Source organism: Protobothrops mucrosquamatus, unplaced genomic scaffold, assembly GCF_001527695.2.
Source record: "Protobothrops mucrosquamatus isolate PMUCROS unplaced genomic scaffold, P.Mucros_1.0 scaffold959, whole genome shotgun sequence".
Lineage (NCBI taxonomy): Eukaryota > Metazoa > Chordata > Lepidosauria > Squamata > Viperidae > Protobothrops > Protobothrops mucrosquamatus.
Genome location: NW_015387203.1, coordinates 356,960 through 363,686, shown reverse-complemented (window position 1 = coordinate 363,686; position 6,727 = coordinate 356,960). Strand labels below are relative to the sequence as shown.

Genomic DNA, 6,727 nt, shown 5'->3' with positions numbered 1-6,727 from the left:
TCCAAATACAATGTGAATCTCTTTGATAGATGTCTTGCTGAAGTCTGTAATGTATGTTTACTAAGCTTGAAAACTAACTTTTCTGCCTTTTTTCTGAATGATTGTTTTTACATTTTAAACTACCGGATACTGTGTATATCATAAAATCTTCTGGCCCTCTGCATTAAAGGATTCAAGTGAATTCATACTGAAAAAAAATGTTTTGTGCCTTGTGTATTTACTTGTTGAAAACACTCAGTCCTACAAAGCATAGTGACTGTAGTGTCATTGTAAAACAAAAACATAAAATGAGGATAGCCATCTTGGCTATAAACAAAATATCCATAGAAGGTCAATGTTTTTCCTTAGGTTAACGGAAAAGCAGAAAATAAAGTGCAAGTATTTGAAAAGCAAGTTAAAACGCATGTACTTAAAACTTTAAAATGACATATAGCATCAATTAGGTGCTATGATGGTTGCTGTTGGAATAAAGAAATGACCAAACAATTACTCAAAAATATAGAATCTATTTGTAATTTTTCCTTTTGGTATAACTTTCTTTGATTTTTAAAAGGGGAAATTATTTGGGCTTTTCTATTTCAGAGACTTAATGGATAAAATTTACGGTTCCTGGATCAGTTTCAAGAATAAAATAAACAATTATAGTTGTAGTATTGTCAGTCTGGAGGAGTTTGTTATGTAGTGACTGATATATCTATGATAATGCTGCTTCATATTCCTAACTCACAGTTTAAATCCTACTTTATCAGTTCATGATTCAATTAGAAGCAAGGATTTAGAGTTCCTCTTTGAGGCAATACAAAAGTAGAATGAAGTAATTGAAAAAGTGCTAATCAGTAAGTAAATAAAATTGTAAAAGAGAGCAACAAGCTCTCACGTGTAATATTTCCAGCTGAATCCATGCATTAAATATTCCTGAAGTTAGCTGGACCATTTCCTCATCAACAAAATCCTTTCATTAAAGGCTCCTGAGAAAACTTGGAAGTCATCAGAGAAGAGAATGTGTTTGTGCATGTCTGAATGCAATTCCCATCTATGAGCCTGAAGAAGAAGCAATTCCAGTCAGAACATAGGTTTAAAGGTTTCCCCTGTCCAGTTGTGACTGACTCAAGAGGGCGGTGCTCATCTGATCCTCAGCCAAGGGAGCCTGTGTTATCTGAGACCTTTCCATCATCATGTGGCCAGCATGAAAGTACAGAATTCAGTAACCTTCTCACCGAAGTGTACCTATTTATCTACTCACATTTACATGCTTTTGAACTGCCAGGTTGGCAGGAGCTGTGACAAGCAAAGAGAGCTCACCTTATTGCACGAAACCCAGGTCTCAGGCTGCAGATGATAACCACAACATCTTTGAACTGCTGAGCCATCGCGCCACCCAGTCACAACATGTGACTAAATCCTAAAAAAAGATTTATTTGATGAGGGATCATACTTGTCTGAGTCAAGCTTTTATTCTTATCCCTGACTGAATTCCACTGAATCTCTTATCAGTTAAAAAATAGGGAGCAGGAAGCTGAAGAAATGTCACTTCTTGCAATGGAGGGATGTGATACAAAATACTTGGTGTAAAAATAAAGATTCACAGTAAAAAAAAGTATAAGGATCTCCCTCACTCATAATGGCAAATAGCTGTATATTGAAACAAGTAACTCTAATTTCATATATTAATATGTACTCTACAAGTAGTCCTCGAAGTACAACCACAGTTGAGCCCAAAATTTCTATTGCTAAGTGAAAAGGTTATTAAGTGAGTTTTGCCCCATTTTATGATCTATCTTGCCAGAATTGTTAAGTGAATAACTGCAGTTATTAAGTTAGTAACATGGTTAAATGAATCTGACTTCGGAATTGACTTTGCTTGTCAGAAGATTGTGAAAGGTGATCACGTGACACTGCAACTGTCATAAATAGGAGTCAGTTGACAAATGTCTGAATTTTGCTCATGTGACCATGAGGATGCTGCAATGGTCATAAGTGTGAAAAACGGTCATAAGTCACTTTTTTCAGTGCCATTGTAACTTCAAATGATCACTAAACTAATGGTTGTAAGCTGAGGACTATGTGTATATTAACATAGCACATGTACCTATTCTATCTGACTCCACTATAGTCTAGTCTATATGGAGTTTCAGCTGAAAGAGCCTGGCCAACGAAGAGATCTTTGGATCATCCAACTTCGTCCATCATCCCAATGTGAAATTGCTGTGAATGGGGAAATTATATATTGAAGATCCTCAAGGAAGCAGAATAACAGAAGAGTTGACTTGGAGATCTAGTCCAACCCCCTGCTAAGGCAGGACACCCTACACCATTCTGGACAAATGGCTCTGTCCAGTCACTTCTTTAAAACCTCCAGTGATGGAACACTCACAACTTCTGAAGGAAAGATGTTCCTCTGAGTAAGTGTTCTCACATGCCGTTTTCCTGTTCTTTGTACAGAAGTCAGGGTAGGCAACCTTGGCTCTTTTATGACTCGTGGACTTCAACTCCCAGAATTCCTGAGCCAGCCATGCTGGCTCAGGAATTCTGGGAGTTGAAGTCCACGAGTCATAAAAGAGCCAAGGTTGCCTACCCCTTACTGTAATTCTAATTTAAGAGCAATGAATATATTTGAGAAAAGAGGAAAAGGAACATTGCTTCTTTTGAGAGTGAATACTGTGGGGTGGCCCTTGGTGCTCTCTGAGCTTGCTTGTTTTCTTGCGGACATTTCATTACTCAAACTAGGTAACATCATCAGTGCTAGTGAGCAAGAAAACAAGCGAGCTCAGAGAGCACCAAGGAGCCCTCATTTCAACCCTGAGCTTCAAACATTCTTAGTGCGTGACGGAAGGAGAATATAGTCTCCTACTGATTCTACCTTTAATAGGAACACGTGGCAGAACTTGAGGGAGAAGCAATTCCTGTTACAACATACGTCTTATGTAAAAGATTTCTCCTTTGCGAAGTTGTAATGCTTGTCTGTGTCAATGTTTTATTATTAAGTCTGAATTAAGTTCAAGTCCCAGTGGCAAACCCAAGACTTCTGCATTACTCTTATAAGGTAATGTCTTTGGTGGGGTAAGCCATCCCCAGGGATCTGACAGAGAGAAAAGGCTTGAGGAGTTCCTCCTGCTTTACATAGTGATCCAGGCTTCCTGCTAAAATCAGCACCAGGAAATATGCCATAGGAGCTAAAAACATTCAGAAGCATTAATGATATGGAGTAAATACCCACAGAGCAAAGGCAGAAATAATAATTTGATTACTTCTTATTAGAAAAGGTAAAGATCATTTGAGGATCTAACTTTAAATATGAGCTATATTTTTTTTAAAAAAAAAAACCCAATACTTATGTTCATCTCTGAAACATAAAAGTTTGTGTTATCCCCCAAGTCCTTGAGCTGGCAGAAAGTGTTACTGCAATAGGATTAATTTCTCCTACTGTTTTTTGTTTTGGTTTGGTTTTTTTCTACTGGCATAGGTATGAGTCACTTAAGTGAGATGGCAGTGTAGAAATTTAATAAATGTAATCAACAAATGAACAAAATGCTGGCAAATTGTGACTTCCTTACTGTTTGCTGCACTTAAGGAAATAAATCGGTGGATTGTCCCAGCTCGGTTTTCTTCCCTCCACACAAAAGCTCAGTTAAAGTGTTAAAAACATGTTACAAATTAGGACCCCCTCCCCACAAAAAGCTTACAGAAGGTGCATTGAAAAACAGTTTCAGCGTGCAGCCATCTGCATCACCACAGATCACCTTCCTGTTCAGGCTAAGGAAAACTAAGGAAAAGGTTATCCTAGAAGACAGTGCCAAAAGACCAGACGAGAGCGGCTGAGCTAGCTTAAAGTAGTCAGTATGTGCTGGGCTTTTCTCATCTCCTAGAGATCATGTCTATCTGAGGAACTGCCTCATCCCAATGGGACTGGCCCGCTGCATTCATTCTGGCAGAAGAGGCATACTATGGGCTCTGTTGGTCAAGGAATTCTGGACGGTGGGGTCCAGGAAAAGGTCCTTTTCTGCCATGGCTCCTGCCCTCTGGAACATCATGCCCCTCAAGGTGAGATCTGCTCCCCCCCTCTTGACGTTCTGTAAGAGTCTCAAAACCTGGCTCTTCCGATTGGCCCAGGGCCCTGATTGGGGTGTTCCATGTTGGAAGTTCCATGTTGAAGGTAGTTAATAAACTAGGAATAAGTATTTTGGGCTTTTTCCACTTATTTAACCTCTGTTCGTTTCAATATTTAATGTTTTAATGTTTGGTATCTTTTGTTTTTATGAAGCTTGGAAGCTGCCCAGAATGAGTGAGACAGGTGGCCTATAAATTAAATAAATAAACACACACATGTACAAACACACACACACACACACACACAAAGTTAAACATTAAGACTCGCTGTCTGAGAACATGCTGCATTTGAATTTGAATTACTATTGTGTCCTTGAATTGTGCCTCTCTAATACTGACTCTGAAATGGATGAAGCTGCAGAAACGCATGTAACCACATAGCCCACAAGGGGCCGGTGTCTATTTAAAGTTTCAGCTACACAGATCCATATTTGAGATATGCTGAGGGATCCAGTTCAGGCTGTGTAAAGGCACTTTAGCTGGTTCACCTCTACTACAGAGCTCAGAAGAGCTCACAGATGCTTCAGAAAGATCTGTTTCAAAACTGTCCATCGGTGGTCTTTTCAGCCAGAAAAAAGGAAAGGTACTGTATGAACATCATTTTATTTGCCTCTTGTATTTACAATATATTACAAATGTTTCTGTTCTAATAGTTTTCAGATACGTTTTTTTTCTTTCTTTTGAATATGTCACCTAATCTGATGTATACTTGGAAATATTGTATTGTGTCAAGGAAAATGGAATTTCAAATAGGTATTATTGCTATACTGTTGTTATAAAAATGAACTAATTTGTTTGGAGATGTGCAGTTAGGCTAACCCCTCCTGGTTCCTCTGTATTTGGAAAGAAAACACAATAAATAATGAAACTGATGTTGTTCCTCTGTGTTTCGAGTGAAGCAGCCCTGATAATTTGTGGGACCCAAAAATACCACCAAAGAGACTTGCGGCATCTCAAGGGCTAACAAACCTATTATGCCATAAATCATGGTTCATCATCATCATCATCATCATCATCATCATCATCATCATCATCATCATCATCATCATCATAAAAAAAAGTTGGACGGGACCTTGGAGGTCATCTAGTCCAACCCCTTGCTCAGGCAGGAAACCCTATACCATTTTGGACAAATTGCTGTCCAGTCTCTTCTTAAAGACTTCCAGTGTTGGAGCATTCACCGCTTCTGGAGGCAGGTTGTTCCACTGGTTAATTGTTCTAACTGTCAGGAAGTTTCTCCTTAGTTCTAGGTTGTTTCTCTCCTTGATTAGTTTCCATCCGTTGCTTCTTGTCCTGCCTTCAGGCACTTTGGAGAATAGCTTGACTCCCTCTTCTTTGTGGCAGCCCCTGAAATATTGGAACACTGCTATCATGTCCCCCCTCGTCCTTCTCTTCATTAAACTAGACATACCCAATTCCTTCCAACCCTTTCTGTTCCTTCCCTTCCATAAGCTTTCATGGACTACAGGCCACCTTAGCAGATGCATCAGTCTTGAAGCTGCCAGGAAATTGAAGCAACTTGAAGAAAGTTCTACTCATGTATGTAGAGGATCTAGTCAATGGTGAATTCTAAAAGATTCTAGGCCAATCGTCACACAGAATCCAGGAAAAAAGGCTTCAACTGAGTTCCATGTGAAAATTCTAATAAGGAAGTCATTAGCTGCAGACAATGCCTTGCTGGTATAGGTAGCATTCAGTTACGGCATCCAATAGCATTCTACTTGGCAGTGCTGCCATAGAAGCCATAGTAGCTTTTCATGAACTCAGAGAAAGATATGCTTGGTATGTCTCCCTGGAAAGGTAAATTAGAGACTTAAAATAAATAAGTCAAGCTCGCTCTCCTATAGCATCTAAACAATAGGATGCAAAATGTAATTGTTATTGTCTTTTCCAAACAGATTTCCATATATCCTTGATATCATCCAGGAACCTGGATAATCCAGACTAATTTTATCACCATAAAACCAGATATTTATTGAATATTTGGAAAAGACAATGTAAACCATTAGATTCAACCCGTAATCCAAATCCCATACAGATGACTATCTATCCTCCAAATGTACTAGGGATCCATCATCCACTTCTCAGGGTCATTGATCCCACTGTTGAACTACTCTTATTGGTAGGAAATTTTTCCTTATCTTCATCTGAAACCTGCCTTCCTGTAGCTGGAGTCTATTGTTCCACATCCTAAACTCTGGAAAGATAGAAGACATTTTTTCTGGGTAACATTCTTTCAGGTATTTTGAGAGTCCATTGTACTTGATCAGAGCATTCTCCTCTTAAGACTAAACATTCCCACTTCCTTTCATCACTCTTCATAGCGCTTAGCTTCTAGTCTTAAAATAATCCTTATCACCCACTGAATCTATTTCAGTCTCACTGAACCCTTCGTGGGTTGTATAGCAATTAATACAATATTAGATGTGGGATCTGATGAGGGCAGAAAGTAGGGGAACTACTACATCTTATGATTAGGAAATTATATTTCTTTTTCTGGAATCTAAAATAGCTTTTAAATTTTTTTTGCAGGCATGTGACATTATTGATTTACTTTATTTCTAATCAAATACTAATACATCGTATTTTTCATTATTATCAAGCCAGGTATTCCTTAAGC

At 38.6% G+C, this 6,727-nt stretch overlaps 1 protein-coding gene across 1 annotated transcript in view; it reads left to right on the top strand.

Annotated features, from left to right (window-relative positions):
- The first annotated feature begins 4,551 nt into the window (after positions 1-4,551).
- The window catches only part of IGSF22 (immunoglobulin superfamily member 22), a 46,198-nt gene continuing 44,022 nt past the window's right edge, over positions 4,552-6,727 (top strand). Inside the window, exon 1 of the mRNA XM_015819620.1 lies at positions 4,552-4,690. The gene's annotated coding sequence lies outside the window, so the exon portion shown is untranslated. The remainder of the gene's footprint in view (positions 4,691-6,727) is intronic.